Source organism: Dermacentor andersoni, chromosome 2, assembly GCF_023375885.2.
Source record: "Dermacentor andersoni chromosome 2, qqDerAnde1_hic_scaffold, whole genome shotgun sequence".
Lineage (NCBI taxonomy): Eukaryota > Metazoa > Arthropoda > Arachnida > Ixodida > Ixodidae > Dermacentor > Dermacentor andersoni.
The window spans coordinates 159087743-159108014 of NC_092815.1; the positions used below are offsets into that span (position 1 = coordinate 159087743).

Genomic DNA, 20272 nt, shown 5'->3' on the forward strand with positions numbered 1-20272 from the left:
GAAAAGTGAACTATATAAATACTGCCAAGGAAAACGGTTGTTACCCTAACGAAGAAGTCCACTTCTCAAAAAAATTTCTCCACCTGATATAACACTTGTTCGACCTCTGCTGATCACCTTCAGCTGAATATTGCATATCACACAAAGCAGCAATTCAACTATAATTTTTAGTTTTATAATGAAACAAACATTTCTTAGGATGTGAAAGAAAATATGATACAGGAACCCTTAACAGTATCCATAAGTGTGAAATTTTTACACAGGCAAAGAGGCAAACACTTTGCCACCAGGGCACACATAAGGCGTCATTACATTTTCTCTGCAAAAAGCCTTAACACCCCGACGACAGGTGGTGTTGCATGGAGCCATGGATGCATTTCAAAAAATAGGCATTTTGTATTTTCTTCTTCCACAAGATCAAGGCAGGCAGGCTGTGATGCTGTGCAAACAGTGGTGGCCTTCAAAAGGGAAGGAATCCACACAAAAAGCCATGGTACTGTTGAGATGGCAGTGCTTGATAGGGAGCATTCTGGAAAACCAAACGTAAATAGATTATGTACGATTGTATTGCAAACAGACACCGCATGAATATTTAAACATAGCATCACCAATTATTCAACAGTGCTGGGCCATTCAATGCTACCACTCCAAGTGCATCTTGGCCACCTCAGATTTTAGGAAAAATTACAGCCCATTGTACAGTTGCAGACTGGATGAAGTGGACAGTATGACGAAAGCCCGTCTGGTCGGGATGATGCATACTAAAAGGAAGAGGTCCAGACACCGACCAAAATGTTTAAAATAGTTTTTTACGTTTTCAAATTCAAATAAATTCAAATAAGTACTTTAAACCATTTTGGTCAGTGTCCGGACCTCTTCCTTTTAAGTCGCAGAATGCACAAACAGAATACTTCGCGAAAATTTCACATGGTGCGAGTATCGTTATCTTGTAGGCTAAGGTTGAAACATCACGGCACTGACAAAGCTACAAACAAGTGTTTCTACGAATGACCACAAGGCCTTCCAGAATGTTTCATTATGTGAGATAGACCATTAATGTTTTTTATCTGCAAAGAGTATCTTCTTATTCTGACTTAAGTATAATAGACCTTCGAGCAATTTCTGAAAAGTATTTTCATCCAGCTTGGGTGGTTTATAGGCGCAAATAACCAATTTAGGAACCCCCATTTTGTAGTGAAGAAAGCTTATATTAAAAAAACCTATAGCTGCAGTGATTAAAAGTTTCTGAAATCTTGAATCAACTCTTTATATCTGCAGAATCTCTTTAATTAGGTATTAGGACGCCTTGCAGCACTGACAAAGAAAGGAAATCATGACAACATATTACAAAAACTAATAAAATGAATGTGTTCTTGATAATATGTTGTTGTATTATACACAGATTATACAAAACACCAGCAGTAATGTGCATATCTTCAGAGTGCACACACAGTTCACCAACGTAATAATAAATACAGGTCAACATCATAAAGCAACACATAGGTACTAGCGTTTTTCTTTCACATTGGCCTAAAAACCAACCACATGAGCATTCAGCCATCATATAAGCAGCACCTGCTTGCATGAATTCAAGGAACTTTCAGATGTGCAAAATCGTTTAGGAGCTTTTAAGCAATAGGCATGACACTACTATTATGGTTAATTTGTTGCCTGTAAGTGGTAAATCAAGTGAACTGCTAGTTGTCCTTCCGGTGAAGGATATTGCAGAAAATGTGAGGACAAAAAGATTATAGTAGCTATTTGGAACTCATGAATGTTAAGAAGATAATATGCAATGTTACCATGCTGACAGACAGTCAGATAAAAGATGATACAAAGAAAATATTATATATAGATTACACAGATGCAAGCATTCTGCTTCTTTATGGCTGCAAAACTCTGTAGTTATAGAAGTGCTTCATCCCCTGAAAAATATTTTTAGCAATACATTCACTATGGAGTTCTATTGATGATGCATCAGATTTGCATGCTACAAGTGGTTTGAGCTGTTCAGAGACAGACATCTGGCTTGTAAACGCAAGAGCATGACGAAATACTGCAAGTGCTCCAGAAAAATGCTTGCATGGTAAGGGAAATGACAAAAACAAGAATGTGGATGAAAAGACCAAACTGCCCCAAAGTCTAATTTTAGCAATGTAAGGTTTTATGAAACATAATTACAGTTCTAAGACAAAACAAAATACCAACATGATATGCAGAGAATGGGTGCTGGACATCAAGCAACCTCACTAAACAATGATTACATACATAAAAACGACACATTCGCAGGAAATTTCACAATACACGACATATAAACTATGCGATTCATGATGCACCCATGTCATACATCATATTGTTCAAGTAACCAACTTCTTTATTCAAGACCCCTGTAGAAGGTTTGTTAATGCAGTTATTGGTTTCTTGGATGGAAAAGACCTAGTATACAAATCTGCACTTCCCTGCCTTATATTTGCAAACTGCATGTGTACAGTCACAGTTTGGCACAGTTTGGCATGTTTTGCAATGTTTTGTGAGATATCCAGATGCTGTTACCACCTAAATCTGTGCACAATGCTCCTGCAGCCTGCCATTACCACAAATCCTGGTCTATCCTACATAATACCCCAGCCACACGGGCACTTTCAAAGTCCTTTGAACCAAAGATCCTTTACTTCAAGGGAGAATGTGCACTGTCACACAGGCACAGCAAAGGAGCCCTACTGGAAGGGGGCTTTGAGTCAAAGGAGTGCGCGTTCGTCCTTTGAAACCTCAAGGCAATACTCCCAAGCCTAGAGGGCGTCTGACAGTAGAAAAAATAATCTAAAGATATGGAAGTTCAATTTTTACCTCTTCAGAACGAGCTTATAAGTACTGAATACTGTTACTAAAGTACTAAACACTTTCGGGACACCCGCAATCTCCATCATGAAAGCGCCGGTACAGCAACACCGGCATGGCCTGTCGTCAGCAGCAACCTCGACACAACACGGTTGCCATGTGCGATTTGGTTCTTTGGTTAGTGGCTGCTAGGCATCCCAGTCTCCTTGGCTTTTTTCTGCACATCTTTCCTTGTCACTTTTGTTTTTTAGTTTTTACAGCGTTTACGTGTACCTACCGCTACCTAGCCACAACAAACGAAACAAAGCAGCTGAAGCAAAGGCAACAATGAATAATCGATGCCAATGTGCGGTGTACGAAGCGGTACACATGGTGGCCATCATTACAATAAATACATCTGTTTGTGATAAAGTAATGCCTTTACTACGTGTGCATTTTGTTTTGATGTTTCTATGTATTAGGAAAAATAAATGTTGCTGAAGAAAATGTGACAAATTTATTATAAGACGCATTAGGCCATATTTTTTTATTACTTTCAAGGTGATGGTAGCGCTAAGGATACATTACGGTTTCTGTTAAAAGCTTCAACGGAGACTACCTGGAGACCATGTAGCACCGACATATATCCGTTGAACTAACGTCTTTGAAAGCTCAATGCTCCTTAACTTCAAAGGACCTTTGGCATGCTCGTGTGACGGGTATAACACTTGCTGCTGAAGGCATTAAAGGCACTCAAAGGTGCCTCAAAGACAGGCTGAGCATTCTGCGCAGGTTAGCGTGTTAGCAAGGCCTGAAACACTTGCAGGACATTGTAAAAGATGTCAATACATGGCAAAATACAACAGCACAACATACTCAGAAAATGTAAGGCTAAAATTGCACACTGATATATAAGGGCCTTCCCAGACAAACCGATAAATGCAATAGCACACCTTCTATTGAAATATCGAATATAAAAATTGATTACTTGAAAAAGATGTACGGTACATACAAAATAGAATGAGTGATGTATGTTATATGTCACGTATAGTCAAATTTTGCTGCAAATTTGAGCATTTCATGCATGCATATAATCGCACTCATGTACTAAAACAAGTTCATGCGTAGTGCTCATCCTGTGCATTTCATGTGTTTCATCTTATAGTGTAGTAACTATGTTTCCTAATGCCAGTAACCAACTCTCCCAGCTTTCAGCAATAGTATGCAAGATTATTTATTCTTAGAAGTATGATAGCAGGAAGAAACAAGGATAAAGACCTGTCAACAGGACTAGCATCAACTACAAGCTGATTTGGCTCCTGGATGGAAACGAGTATTAGTAACCGTAATCATTATCAATGTTTCAATGAGGGAGTGGGTGAACCCAGAACTTGCACAAATAACTACAGTAGCCACATGGCTGAACATATGAGCCGTGGGTGTTTCCCTATCTTCCAGCACATGAGGTTAGTTGCAGAGCCCTGAGAGAGCTGAGAGGGAAGTGATTGTGGTTTTCCACATTAGCAAATAAAGATCGACATGTGTCGGAAAATAATCACCATCTCTCATCGAAAACATGTAATTTTTTATAGAGCACTTATCCTCAATTCATTACACAGATTGCGTTAGGTGACTAATTTGTTTTACTACTGTTCTTAGTGCCCCATACAAGATTAACCTTTTCCAAGCCAATTTTATTTTCAGAAAACCACTGAAATTTCTAAAATATTTTTATTAGCTATTCTTTGTGAAGCAGTTCATTTAAAATTTTCTGCTGCCTTTTACTAGCTCTTTTTCATGTTTTTAGGTTGCAAACAGACAAGGACGCAGAGACTGTGTACATGAAGCATATTTTTTTAAAGAAAGTAAAGCGTGCTTTTGTTATCCTCCATGAAACATGTTATTGCAGGAAGAAAGGCGGTTAACCGAGGGCCCCTATTTTTATTAGTCATATCATAAGAAGCCAACAAACACTGACACCAAGGACAACATAGGGGAAATTACTGGAGCTTAATGAAATAATGAAACGATAAATTAATGGAAATGAAAGTGGATGAAAAAACAACCTGCCACAGGTGGGGAACGATCCCACAACCTTCGCATTTCGCATGCGATGCTCTACCAATTGAGCACCGCGGCGCCGTTTACCGATCCACTTTCTGGGGTATTTATGTTTCCTTGTAGAACCCTGGGAGTGTTAGCCAGCGTTACCACTCACAGACCTTGGCGGCGGACATGGAACATCCTTTCTGCCGCAGGCGTCACGAGAACGTGATCTTTTTTTAGTGGAGGCAACCGGTCAATAAACCCACACATGCTACCTGAAGGCATCAATGTTGCCTGATTCGAGACACTCGTTATGTAATAAATGAGAAGAAAGAGGGTTAACCGAGGGCCCAATTTTTACTAGTAATATCATAAGAAGCCAACAAACACCAAGGACAACATAGGGGAAATAACGAAATGATAAATTAATCGAAATGAAAGTGGATGAAAAAACAACTTGCCACAGGTGGAGAACGATCCCACAAGTTCACTTTCTTTTTTTGGGGTGGGGGCAAAAACTGAACACATAACTAATCACTGATCAATCATGCAAGTGGTGTTTGCCTATCTCAATAGTCTATATAAAGACAGAAAACTAGGCTCAGGTGTTTTTATCTCTAAAAGAAAAGACAAGCTTTTATACGGCAACCTATCAACTTGAAGCCCACGGTAGTAGTTCTCTTCTATGGCATCTAGCTGTTGAGCACGAGTCAAATAAAAATTAATGCAAATGTATTAGTGTTCCATGCTTTTAATGCATGGAAAAGGGACACTAAAGGAAATTAATGAGTTAAGTTAGATTAAACGTTAGCCTTTTGTAATAACAAATTCATCATTTATACCAAGAACAGAGCTTTTATAAGCAAGAAAATTAGAACTGGAACATCAAAGGGCACCAACTAATATATTGAACCAAATTCTGTAGTTTTATTTGCCAAAACCACAATATGATTATGAGGCATGAAGTACGAGGGATTCTGGAATAATTTTGACCCCCTTGGTTACTCTGCTGTGCATACAGTGCAAAACACACATGCATTTTTGCATTTCACACCTATCAAAATGCAGCTGCCACAGCTACAATTTGATTATCCACCATCAGGCTTGGCAGCGCAACACCAAACAGCCCAACTCAGAGCCCATGCTTGTCAGCAACCTTCTGCAGTGAGTGCATCACTTGGTGCTCATGAGGCAGTACTTCCAGCTGCTTCAGCTGCTTTAAAGTGTGCGCACTGCTGGCTTTTGCTGTTTTACAGCCCTTAAAGCCCAACTACAACAAAAGTTAGGGCTGCATAAAAAAATGATTCAAACAGTGTAAATACAAAACAGCATTCTAGCAATCTTGATACCGAGACTGAAATGAATGCCACAATTACCAGTAACTGGCAGTGAGGCATGACTCAGATTGCAGGGCACCTTAGTGTGGCCTACGAGATAAGGGACCACCTGCAGCTGCCTGCAGTGATAAAAACCTGGAGGCGATGTGGACTCTCGTCATAGCCACTAACCACCAGGTTCATGTGTCGTCTGCTAATACAGTATTAAAAGAATATCAAAAAGAAAATTAGATACCAGCCCCGCAGCTTTGCCAAGATCACTACAGTAGTATTTACTACTAATTTATTACCAATATAGCCAAAGTGAAATTTCATTGCATTTGGAATTTAAGCTTTTGCAGTAGGGGTCTTGAGATGTGATAATCGCAATGCTCCTGTGCTTTGTCACATTACATCACTAGATATTTGACAACGCCGTGGTTCTAAGTGTTTTTACATACATCGATATCTTGATTCTTTTACAACCTAACTCTAATATGACACATGAGAATACGGTAGATAACATTTGAAATGTCTTTAATGGGCACGGAAAAGGACTAACCTTTACACATGAGACACGCATGGTGAAAGCATTGTACGCAAGGCTCCCACGTGTCTTTAAATAATTTTTCACTTTGGTCGGTGTCAGTTCTGTTTTTTCCCTTGACTCTTCCTAACCGGACAAGACTTCATCAGACTCAACTTCATTAACCCATTGACAATATGCTGCATATCTTAGGTAAACATTTGATGCTCACCCTAACGCATGTTTCCTGAAGTTACCAACTAAGAGCAAAGAAAGGTTAGCTACTGTATGAACCAGCCTAAATCCATGTTAAGCCCACAATTGCCCAATGTGCCTTGAATAGGCTCTAAAAATGTGTATTAACACAAGGCGCAATAGATTTTGTGCTCACGTTGGCATGTTCATAACAGCTGGCCTCCCTCACTCTCATCATCGGAATCTCAGAATCCCTACTGCGAAAACTTCAGGAGTGGAAAGCAGCAAAGGTAACAGTGCGTAGTTTGAAGCAGCCAGAGGCATTGCCTCACGAGCACAGCAGTTGCGCTCACTGAAGAAGGTTAATGACAAATATGGGGCCGCATTCGTGCTGCTGGTTCCGAAGAAGCCATCTAAGCTTTTTTCCCACGCTTGAGTGTAAAAATACAGCTGCTTTTAACAAAAGGCATGCAACACCGTTCATGAATTGTGCCATTGGAATGGTTTACCAAATAACCTCTTACTTCTGGTAAGCTCTACACAAGCCAAATTGGACGCTGCACTGATGAAAGGGCAAGAGAACATTTGCAGAATATAAAAACAAAGTAAGACCAATGTAGGTGAGCATTGTAACACATGCACTTGTCATCCACAACTTGAAATATATTCTTCGCAGAAGTAGAAACATGAATTCACAACTGATATCAGAAGCTCTTTTAATATCAAAGAATGACTGTGTAAGTATTCTTTTTTTTTTCTATTTCTCACAAGTATGTGTATGAATGTTTTTTGCTTTCGGTTTACACAGGTTGCTACACCTCAATTTGTTTGACCCTGTTCCCTTCCTTGCAATCTTTCCTCCCTCCCCCTCTTTTATGAACTTCCAGAGAGATTATATGAATAGTTCCTGCTTTCTTAGAAAACATGGCACACACGCGGTGGATGTGGAACATCCTTTCTGCTGCAGGCATCACAAGTACGTGATCTTTTTGGGTGAAGGCAACTGGTCAATAAAGCCCCACATGCCAACTGAAGGCATTAATGTTGCCGGAATCGAGACCCTTGTTATGTAATGAACGAGAAGAAAGCAGGTTAACCGAGGGGCCCGATTTTTATTAATCACAAGACGCCAACAAACAAAGGCACCAAGGACAACACAGGGAAAATTACTTGTACTTACTAATTGAAATAAAGAAATTATAACTTAATGGAACTGAAAGTGGATGAAGAAACAACTTCCCGCAGGTGGGGAACAATTCCACATCTACGCATTACGTGTGTGATGCTCTACCGATCGAGCTAACACAGCACCGTCTTCCCATCTATTTTCTGGGGTATTTATGTTACTACTAGAATTAACCTTGGGATTGTTAGCCAGTGCCACCACTCACAAACCTTGGCGATATGTAGAGCATCCTTTCTGTCGCAGGCATCACGAGTATGTGATCTTTTTGGGTGAAGGCAACTGGTCAATAAACCCACACGTAGTACCTGAAGGCACCAATGTTGCCAGATTCGAGACCCTCGTTATGTAATGAACGAGAAGGGGGTTAACCAAGGGGCCCGATTTTTTACTGCTGGTGTAGTACACACTTTCCTGCGTTTAGGGTGATGCCAGCTTCTTGCAGATGCTGAAGTACTTTGTGCAGTCGTGCATCATGTTCTGCCTTCGTTCGGCCAAACACTATTATGTCGTCTTGCAGACATGCTTGGCCGTCCAGGCCTTCTAGCAGTCTTAGCATTTCCCTGTGGAAAAATTCAGTTGCTGTGGAAATTCTGAAGGACAATCGGAGGAACTTAAAATGGCCAATTGGCGTCAGGAAAGTGTTGTACCTCTGGTACTCGGGTAACCAGTAACCAATATCCGGCTATAGCATCAAGTTTGCTAAACCAGGCAACTCCGGTGAGTTTGGCCAGGCAATCATTGATGGTGGGCACTAAGACTCATTCTCACAGAATGTTCTATTTTAACCCTCCAAAGTCACTGCAGGTTTGAAGCTCGCCTCCTTCATTTTTAGCCACTACCATAGGTGCATGCCACTCTGTGGTTTCTTCGACCTTTATGATGACACCCAGGCTCTCCGTTCTCTCCAACTCACATTTGGACACTCGGCAACATGAGCAGAGGTACTCGCCCCGAGTACATAATAGCACACCGCTTGGCATCAGGGAGTAGCGATATATTGTAATCGGTCCTGAGAAGGTAGGCCCAGGTCTGTAGCCAGGTAGAGGTAGTGGCATAAAATGTTGGCTGGGTCGCTTACCTTGCCTTTTGACTCCGCTACTTCAAGGAGACTTGGTTGGACATTGAAGGATTTGATTGCGGGGGGACGTCAAACAGTGCGTCATGCAGCTTGTCTATTACATAAATTTGTTCTTGACACAACCAGCCATTTCAGCACACGGTAGCAGTCTAACCGTTGCTTTTTTTGGTCCTGCCGGGTCCGAGCAGCTGTTCTTTTGCTTGCTTCAGGTTTCCCGTGACTTGTTCATCGTAGAGGCTTGTTGGCATGGCAGTCACATCTGCACCAGTGTCTACCTTGAAGCCATTGACCATCACATTGATTTTTCATGGCCCAGGATCCTGTTGGTCAGTTAATTGTCCAAGTAAACCTCTTCCAAAACAGCTTGGTATGTGCATTTTGTTCTGCTTTTTGGAAGCGGAAAAGCATATGGCAGCTGTGTTCCTTTTTACTGCAGGCACTGCACGTTTTGCCATTCGCTGTGCACATAGTGTGTGATGGTGAACCATAGGTGTCTTGTTGAGCCATACCACTTGCATGTCAGCGCAGTTTGGTTACGCTGGTTTTTACGAATTATTTCCTTTGCTCTTCGAGAAGCTGTGCATGGTGTCTACAGCTTCAAGTGATTGTAGCTGTGGCCATAGGTCCTTTTGCTGCTGTTTGATTGTTGCCATGTTGCGAGCAGCGTTGACAGCGGCTTCCAGAGTAAGCTCAGCATTAAGTTGCAGCTTCTCACTTAACTACGTGTCTGTGGGACCGACCACGAGTCTATCACAGATCAGTTCCTCTTTCAGGGCGCTGTACTCCGAGGCTTCAGCTAGCCTGAAGAGTTCGGTGATGAACATATCGGCTGTCTCATGCACGTCTTGCTTCTGGCTGTTGAACTTTGCACACTCGTATATCATGTTCATCCGTGTCAGGAAATTTTTTATGAACAGTTGCATTACTGTGTTGTAGTCGACTTTCTCAGCATCACAGAGCCTGAGCAAGGCTAGGACGTCTTTGGCTTCACGACCCATGGCATAAATGAGCGTGTTCACCCGCGTCTCGTCGTCGTCTTTAGTCTGGAGATAGCTCTATAGCACTCCCTTCTCGTGAGCCACCGTTTCTACTCCTCGGGCTGCCGAAAATCAAGTTTTTCCGGCAGTTTGACGACGAACGAGTTTAGTGGAGCTGCGTGCTGGGCTGTGGACACTGTAGGTGAAGCCATGGGTAGCAAAGTTTCGTATTCACCGCAGTGCGCTGTAGGTGTAGACTTCTACTTGCGTGGTGCATTTCTCACAGCGTTGTCGAGTATCCCACCGTTGCCTCCATGTCATGGTCGGGTGACGTGCATACGTGATTGACAAAACGTAAGTGTTAACTGGAACTGTTTACTAGGTTGTGTATGCAAAACAAGCACGGCTACATGCCGGCTCTGCTTACACGGTCTGGTCCGCTCTCCCAGAGGCGTTGTTCCACATCTTACATGACCGTGTACATAGCGCCATCTCGTTGTGGTAGCTCGCATGACACGGTGCACCAGTGTAACTCAATGGACAGCAACTTCAAAAAAAGTATATTTCGGAAGGCTGCCCAAGTTTAAACAACTCTCAGTTAACGTTAAGGCGATTTGCCCTCTTATTAACATGCACATTTACGCCACTAGACCATAACCTCTTTGCTACATTATAGCACAGTTTTGGTCCGAATTAAAACACTGATATAAGACAGCGGAAAAGTTACGAATAAGTGCCATAAATACGAAGAATATTAGAAGGGCATACACTATCATTCTTGCTAACTGCTCATTTGTTGAAATTCTGGCAGTCTTCTGAATTATAATTTTTAAACGTGCTGCCCATTGAGTTATGATAATGCATTGCGGTGAAATTTGATAGATGGCCGCAGAGCCAATTCAACATTTCAGTTTCAACCACAGCTAGTTACCCCTAGGCTTTTCTTGGCTTCATTGCCTGCTGGCTTTATATGGTCGTGATTTTAAAAAAATGAAGCCCGTTTTCCTTCTCATTCATTCATGCGAGGGTTTGAAACCTCATAGCTTTGATGCCTTTAGGTAGCATGCATGGGTTTATTAGCCACATGCCTGCTCTCTTCAGTTCAGGTGTTACGCGACACCATCGTGCAAAAAAAGATGTTCCACATCTGCCCACCATGGCTCTAAATGGCGCTGGCTAACACTCCCAGGGCATAAATACCATAAATACCCAAGTTAGCACAATTGGTAGTGCATCGCGTGTGTACTGCAAAAGTTGTGGGTTCAGTCACCACCAGAGACAAGGTCCTTTCGTCTGCTTTCATGACTTTCTTTCAATATTTTCTACATTTCAATTTCAACCACAGCTAATTACACCAACGCTTTTCTTGGCTTAATTGCCTGCGACCTTTATATAATCAGCAAAAATAAGGTAACAAGAAAATTAAAATAAATAAGTGGAGGACAGGGTCATCGGTGTTCAAAGAAGCACCTTCCTTTTTGTATCGTTAACCAACATGTGCGCCCAATAGGTAACTCCTCTACCTGCACATCGAATGACAATGCAAGAAATGCAGCTGGAACCCACAGTCAAATATATGTACAGCATACCAATGCATCTCTCCTCCGAAGGTAGTGAAGAGCACAGGTGCCTGTAGAGTTGCGTGCCACGGTTCCTCTTGCCAACCCATGGAAAGGAGCATAAGTGATGCTGTAGAGCTTGCTCCTTCAAGCAGTGTTCAGGTATCCATTCATAATCCTGCATGTAGTGTCCAATGTATTGTGGATATCAAGACAGCTTCAGTCCTGCAGCAAATAAAGTGATCAGATCTAACCAAAATGTTGAGATGTAGGCACTTTGGCAGGCGGATGTTAAATGTTGAAGTTTCTGGGATGCCAGTGATAATTTCATTAAACATTATATGGGCCACTCATACAGGGATGGAAGCAGTCAAAGAAGTTTTGGAGCAGCTCTGGGAGGTGGCAAATTTGACACACTGGAGCATGAATTGCCCGTTTTCGAGCAGTAAATACATGTTTACATGAGTAGCTTGGTAAAGGTCAATGAGTGAAATACAGGTATATGAAGAAAAGGTGTTCCTTATTTTACTTTACAGAGCACTATTTGATTATGGCAGATCAGTTCTGTGGAAGCCTGCAAGGCAAGTAAAATTCATGACAGGAAAAATTTTCACCCACCCTACTTTAGCATGAAGCTACGAAGGAGACCTGTACAGGTTTCTCGGAAACCACCATCAAATTACATACTGGATGTGACAACTAACTGTGGCCAAGAAAAAAATTAATGAGTGCTTTCCGTGAACATCACCCACTCTATGTTGATAGGTTTATGTTTGTGCTACTCAAGTTTCTTTTTTTCCATTGTGAACAAGCAATTAATATGTACTTGTAATGAATGTTTATTTCCTTACTTATCGAATATGGTGCCAATGCAAAGGTTGTGGAATACACCGAGAAATGACCGATAACAGCGTTACAACGACCTAGTTCATGTGTGGTCTTTTTTTTTTTCCGAAAACAAACAAACAAACAAGCGAATTTTTCTTTACAAATTCACGTGACAATGCGCTCCGCATCAGTAATATAAGTGGTCTCAGACAGAAACAGTGTCATCAGTGCACTGCATATATTATGAATGTGCAAACCTGGGGCACAGTCTTGTAAAGGTTCGCAAAGCGAACTGTTACCAAGATCGCGCTACTTCGCATTTGGTAGGGACTGTACTTGCACGCCAAAACTGCTGACATGTCGAGAAAAAACTGCAGCTGCTCTTTCCCAGTGCCCCTACTTGACAAAGTTTTTGCAAAGATTGATGCAATAGTGCGCAGAAGCATTGTCATGGTAAGGGCAGTTTATTTTCACCTTTTATTTATTTTACGGGCTTTCATTCTCGTGCCTTCACAAATCCTAGGCTGTCTTAAATGCTGTTACCGGCCATTTGTAACCATCATACAAAGCTTTTCACTGACATCTCATCGATTAGGTAAATCAAGACACTCATCAGATACAGTGAACACCATTCGAGTAGTGCACTCTGGTAATTTTTCATTCTTGGCAACCTGCAGTTGAGATAGCAGAATATCGCAGAATAAATGTGAAGTGACGTAGTGGTCATTGCATGTTTGCGAGTATTTTATATCTGTTTTGACACACTGGTTGGAAAAAAAGACATGAACGGGCATGTTAATTGCACTTGAGCTATGGTATACAAGTTTCCCTTGTTGTGCAAGGGCGTCTACATTAGACAGACGGGGAGGGGTATCAATGATTCATAATAAGGTTCGTTACAGCGCAACCTAAGACAAGGACAACAGAAGGTACAAAATGACGACACGGTGCTGTTTTGTACCTTCTGTTGTCCTTGTCTTAGGTTGCGCTGTAACAAACCTTAGTATGAATCCCAACCAACTGGCCCAACTTGCCGTTCTGATGCGGTATCAACGACTGCTTGGGCGAGCATAGTTACAACCTTCATAAAAGTTAACGAAGTAGGCCCCTTGCCATGCATCGCAAGACTTGTGGATGCAAACTAGTTTTTTTAAAGAATGTGTCATCATAAGATGCAGTAACATTCAACTGATGCGCGAGATTACTGATCAGGCTAATGCCATTGCCAAATACGTTAGGGTGTGCGTGAGTACACCCTCCTTATCTTTATCAGGCAAGGAACTTTACTTTCTAAGTTGGTCGGCACGTTTTCAGTGAACTGCAGCCGTCTGCTTCTTGTAAGGTTGTTGTTTCAGTTGTTTTTCTCATGTGTGCTATGAGCGGCGCATATAATGTGCAGTAGGGTCGTGGAATAAGACCAGTTAGAAGTTAGTGCTCATCCTGTCACCTGTACTTCTTCCATACTCAAACTGAGTTATGCTAAAGCAAGACAAGAATCCATTCAGTCAGTTTGTGCCTTCGAACCAGTTCACCTCCACAGTGCACAATGATGCTATTATAAAGGGACATTGAAAATATTGTTTATTTTCTTTGAATAAATAAAGTTTAGTATGAAGTTTCACACTGCATTTTGCAAGTTTTAATTACCCTAGTATAAATTTGTATTCTAGAATGTGAAGGATGAAAACAAGCATTTCCAACCTTACACATTTCCAATGACATCTAATCACTACAACTTAGAGGAAAGGCGCTACGATCTCAAACAGTCGCAACTTCTATCCGCGGTTGTTGTATATAAAGGCATTACGCACCGAGAGAATATGGTCAAATCTTAAAGCTAAAACTACGGTAAAGGCTTGTACCAACACGCCTAAACAAGGGAGAACATTTCAAAACACATAGTGCGGAGGTAAAAAAAATAGATCATGGAGTTTTACTTGCCAAAACTACAATCTGATTATGAGGCACGCCATAGTGGGGGGACTCCGAAATAATTTTGACCACCTGAGGTTCTTTAACGTGCACCTAAATCAAAGTACACGGGTGTTTCCGCATTCTGCCCCCATCAAAATGCGGCCGCCGTGGCCGGGAATCGATCCCACGACCTCGTGCTTAGCAGCCCAACACCATAACCCCTAAGCAACCACGGTGGGTACAGTGCACAGCTGTGAAAATTTTTCCTATACCAGAAATAAGTTTTTGGCCAGGGGCTCAAGAACCGGGGGAATCGCGCCCTGTCTGGCGCTGTTCACAGTGCCACCTCAGCCAACTGGGACATTTGCACGCGAGAACGAGAGCACCAAGTCCGGCCATGGCTGGTAAACCCATATGACGATACATTACCAAAATATACAGTAACTAAAACAAAAGGACGCGTACAAACGAGATGTGTCCTTTTTATTCAACTGACATATTATCTTCGCGCCTTCTCCCCCTTGTACGATATAGAGGTTACACAGTTCTGCTTATTCTATCGTCTTACATCATGCATGCGCACTGAGCACATCAATACGTTCTGGATATCGCAGAAGCCGTTGTTCACGTCGTGAGACTCACGATAGCGAAGTCAAATGCGATCCTTCTAGAAATAAAGAAATTGTTTGCCTGCGACAAACTTTGCAAACAAGAAATAAAATACGAGCTTACCAAAATGCTTCGTCCAGGTTGGTGGCGGCACGCAGTTCGTTGGCGTTCACCGTTGCGCATTACGCTGTGTTGTTAATCACGCCGCCTTCGCTTGTAGGCGTGAGAAGAGCATCAAAGTATTATTCTTTTCTGTCAAATACTGCTGCTTCGTAAGTACAAATAGAAAATTTTGAGTTGTCAAGCCTACCCCAGCATACTGGCACATAACAGCTTTCCGCGCTCAAATCTCGCTGTGGATTCGAATTCGCGCTGCGTGCATTTCGATGAGCTGTTGGGGCGCCACCTAGAAGAGTTTGAAAATGGACAAAACGAAACAAAGTTCTAACATATGTCCGTCTAGATTATTTTATATTTATTTATTTAAGATATAAGGCACATGCTGTTTAGAAAATACTCACGGCAAACAATGTTTTAGTTTAGTTTCTTTGGCCCCTCGGCCCCTCCGATTTATGTCCATTGCCAGCTGGCCTGCGGCCTTTAAACGATATTCCTTACATATTGTGGCTCAATGTCGAGGACATTAAACCTGGTTGAATGGGGTTTAAATGGAGGGACAATATTTCGTTTTGTAGAGTATTGCTGCTGGGGATAAAGCGAGAAATAGGCTGCTTCTCGTCGGCAAAAGGAGCCGGACGAGCAAGTCACGAAATGCAAGAAAACGAACGGCTTGCATGATTACTAGTACAGTCTCGCTTGGTTGACCAGTGAGAAACAGCATAATTAACAACCTAACAAATACAATGGACAGCCGCCAAATCGTTGGTCAATTAGACATGTTAATGATGAGTCAGAGTGGTTGTTATTTCGTGTTTGTCCGTTTGTAAACGTGTTGTGCACAGCTTCGTTTATTCGATGTTGTGCCCCATTTCCACCAGAAAAAGAAAGAAAGAAAAGCGGCGTGTTTCTGTTGACGCGGCACGCGCAAGTGAAACGGATTTACGGGCAAGCCGCGCGTGTCACGTTCACACATATATCGCTCAATAAAGCATTCCGGCGGTATCGATCGACATACCGGCCGCACCACTGGTGGTAACGGCTATAGTGGTACCGGTGGTAATAAGGGGAGCCGAAAGGACCTAGAACCTCAGGGCACTACAAGAATATATTTCATGGTTTCACACCTGCTTACTGCAAAAGTGTACGTACATGCATGGTATAGCACTGTACTCGTAATGCAAAAATAAACGAATTAAAATTAATTTGTAAACTAAGAAACCAAGGTGAACCTTCAATAATTCACGAACAGGTAGGTTCACACTCAACTGACTCATGAAACAGTATGCTAGCTGTGCCAAGAATCTTAATTAGTCGAGCAATTAAGGGTGCACGGTGACTGTCATGTGCAATGCCTTGGGGAAATGCATGCAGAAGTAGGACAATAGCTGTTGCTCTGTCTTTGCTCATGCCCTATCAACTGATTATTCACTTATTTATTTATTTATTTTTATTTTCACATACTGTAGTCCAATTGGGCTATCGCAGGAGTGGGTTTGTACATTGCATATAACAAAATATTTTTCTGCACAAATCAACTTCAATGCCTTAAAAAACATGATAACTTCAATATAAAAGATACAATCAGTATAATAAACGCAGCATGAATCAAGTAAATACAAAGATTTTTCTAATTTACCTAGTTTCACCTGGGAGTAAGTTCCATTTTTCAATTGTATGAGGAAAGCTATACTTAAACAGGTTAGTATGCAGTTGAAATGGTGCAAGGTTAAGTTTGTGGCTATTCCTAGTAGGTTTCAAATTATCAGGAGGCAGATAGTTGTTCTTTAATGAGTAGTGTGGGGTGTTATTTGAATTATGCAACAATTTAAGGCATTCATAATCACGCCGCTTGGACAGAGGTAGTAAACCGATTTGTTGTTTATTTAAGTCATTATTCCAAAAATTGGAGAGTTGGAATTTCCCCTCACAAGGCACTATTGGCAATAAAATCACCTACAGTGCTTGTCGAATGGGTGCCGCAGTGCTACAGTTGACCTGCAAAGATGGGGCCAAACCCCTGCTTAGAAAATGGAAGAGAGGCCGAACTCTCTCGAGCCCTGGCTAACTTTGAGCACTGACTGTGTTGAGCGGTATACTATATATTGTACTACCACACAGTACAATGATGTATATTAATGATTAATACAGTAATAATATGTATATAATAATAATAATAATAATAATAATACTGATTCAGATCTGCTACCATATCTGCATCTCCTTCCTTCATGCTACAGAAAATGTCTATGGAATTCTTGCTGTCAAATCAATAAATATATACTTCAGAGCATTGTTGCGTTGTCGTGACAGTGTAGAATAAGGCACTGGAAACATCACTTCACAGCATTAAATCTTTATCGGTGAAACCTGTGCTCAGAAAAACATGTGGCACTCAAAGCACAACAACCCAGCGGCGAGTATGGTGTGTGAAGCGCGTCACATGACTCGTCAAAGGTCGTAACATAATTGCTGGTGCTATATATATATATATATATATACATACCTTCCGCAAAGTACAACACTATTTGCATCTCACGTTGACTGATATCTTTCAATTGTTAGTAGGTGAAATGCAATCCACAGAAAAAGGATAAACAATTGTATGCATATCTATCAGTATAATCACGGAGTATCAGGCTGGGCATCAACCAAATTGATTCTTAATATCTGTAACTGTGGCGAGGAAAGCATATGTCGCCTTGAAGAAGACAAGTCCACTTGTTGAAACGTTGGCTCCTGCTTTCATGTTGTTCTCGGTTTGCTCATCGTCTTGAATTTCCATTTCCCGCCTTCCCCATGTTTTCCCTGGGTTTGTATACATGGTATTTTAACACGCAGCCTAAAAGATTGCAGATTATTCTCCTGTATGCATAGTTGGTATATAATTGTGAATCAGCAACACACTAAAAAAACGTTTTCTTCTAGCATAACACTGAAGCATACAAAGTTGAAAATTTACTGTGCCTACCTGGGCGTCATTTCACATATTTAAGAGGTGAATCATTTTCCTTTGTGTACATGTGCATTGGGCTAGCTCCCAGATCAAACTATATGTTATCAATCTGCACAGTTGGCACAGTAGGAATTCACAAGACAAATTTTAGCACAGTGCACCTTGTTTACACTTTTCTGCATTTCTGTATGCAAGATATAACACTACAATTTCCGCTGAAGATACTGTGCTTGTTGTGCAAGCCATGTTTTGATGCTAATGGATGGCACCTGTATAATCATGTAAGACTTTTGTGAATATATTGGCACAGCAGCACCTTCTGTTATTTTGTATGTATATTTCTGACCAGCAACACAACCAAGCAGAGGTATATTGTGCTGTAGGCAAAACAAGTGGCCACTTAGATTTGGCAGCTCTAGATGGGCACATCGCATCTAGTCGTTCCTCACCCCACTTTAACATTTACATTTCACCAATGGCAAAGGACAATGTTGGATTCCGTAAAATATCCAATTTCAAATGCACTATGGATGACTGACTTTTGAAAGAACAATGAAGTGATGCCTGGAAACCTGTGTACCAACTTTCTTCCCATATTAGTTACTATAATGCCTTACAATGTGTCTTAAAATTCTTCACATGGTGACCTAAATTTGGTGCTAGAGTGGAGAGGAGTGCAGTAGTTTGACTTTACCTAGGGTAGCAAAATGCCTCACAACACTGCTACATCAAAGTAGCAGTGTTGCAGCGCTCAACGGTGCCCTTAAAGGCATCAGTTGCGCCCATCACATAACAGGGGCAGGGGGAGTACAAACATAAATGAGATTACAAAGAAATAGTTACAACAAATAATAGGACAAAGTACAGAACAAAGGTATGCTAACATTGTTTAGGTATTAAGAAACAGAATGTAAGAAATCATAAGAATTGCAAAACAAAAGTTATGCACACAGCAAAATCAAATGTTGAAAATATGCATGCACACATAAACTACGATATTAATACAGGTATTTATTAGTAACTCACAAAAACAACTAAACAAGAATGTAATAAAAAAGGCAACTAATTAACAGTGCGTAGCACGTCGTAAAATTTTAATGTCAGATTCTGTGGCAATATCAGAGGGAAAGCAGTTCCCTTCAGTGATGGTGCAGGGTATAAAGGAGCATGCATATTGTAACGTGCGAGATGGTGTACGCTTGAATATGAGGTGGTGATCCCGGCATGAAAATACGACAGGTGGTGACTGAAAGAAATCATTGTGAAGAGAAGTACGATTATAAAGTTTGTCAAGCAGGCAAAGACGCACTGATTTGTGGCAAAGGGATAGTGCTTGTAAATCAGTACGTGCTTTTAATGATGATACGGAAGTGTAAGATGAATAGTCGGAAAATATGAAGGTGAGCAGCCCAGTTTTGAACAAATGCAATCTCGTCAACAATGTTTACCTGCCAGAGTGCTATATTAGCGATGCGTATTCGAGCTTTGTGTGGATTAGTGCAGTGTAAGCAAGTTTATGTATGTTGACAAAAGCATGCTTTAGGTTTAATTTGATGATGCCAAGAGAGTGGTGAGCTGCTGCAAAGATGGAGTAGATGTGGTGGTTTCATGCTAAGTCGTAATGTAAATGAAAACCTGCGCTGGTAGTTGAATGTTAAACTGGGATCTTCGAAATAGTCGATGACTTGTGAATTAATAATGTGTTCCATAAGTTTGTGAATTGTACTGGTTAATGATATTCATTGGTAGTTAAGGGGTGATAAACACTCGCTGGATTTGTAGAATGGGATGACTTTAGCCACTCACCAGTCTTAAGAATGAACCCAGGGGGTATGTTGGGACACTAGCTGGGACACATTCTTGAGTAGCTTGTTATTAAATTTGCTGTGACCTGTTGTAGATGACGTTTTTAATCTGTTTAGTAAGGTAAAAATGCCCGACCCACTAATAACAATTTCAGACATGTCAGATTGCATGGGGAAGTCAGGGCATGCAGTGATGTCTTCACATTTGGACACTCAACAAAACATGTCATTTAGTAACTGCACACACTATAACTCAGGAACTACATCACCACCAGAATTAGGATTATGTCAGGCTGTGAATAGGGGTTTATTATGTGCCATAATCACTGTTATTCATAATAAA

The 20272-nt window shown here is 41.2% G+C and overlaps 1 long non-coding RNA gene across 1 annotated transcript; it reads right to left on the reverse strand.

The window, feature by feature from the left end:
- Nucleotides 1–15606, reverse strand: LOC129387270 (uncharacterized). Its single transcript, XR_008614537.2, has 3 exons — nt 15175–15606; nt 11731–11878; nt 1–529 (listed from the first exon to the last, which is right to left on the reverse strand). It is a non-coding gene; the product is annotated as an uncharacterized lncRNA (long non-coding RNA).
- Between the last annotated feature and the right edge of the window lie 4666 nt (nt 15607–20272).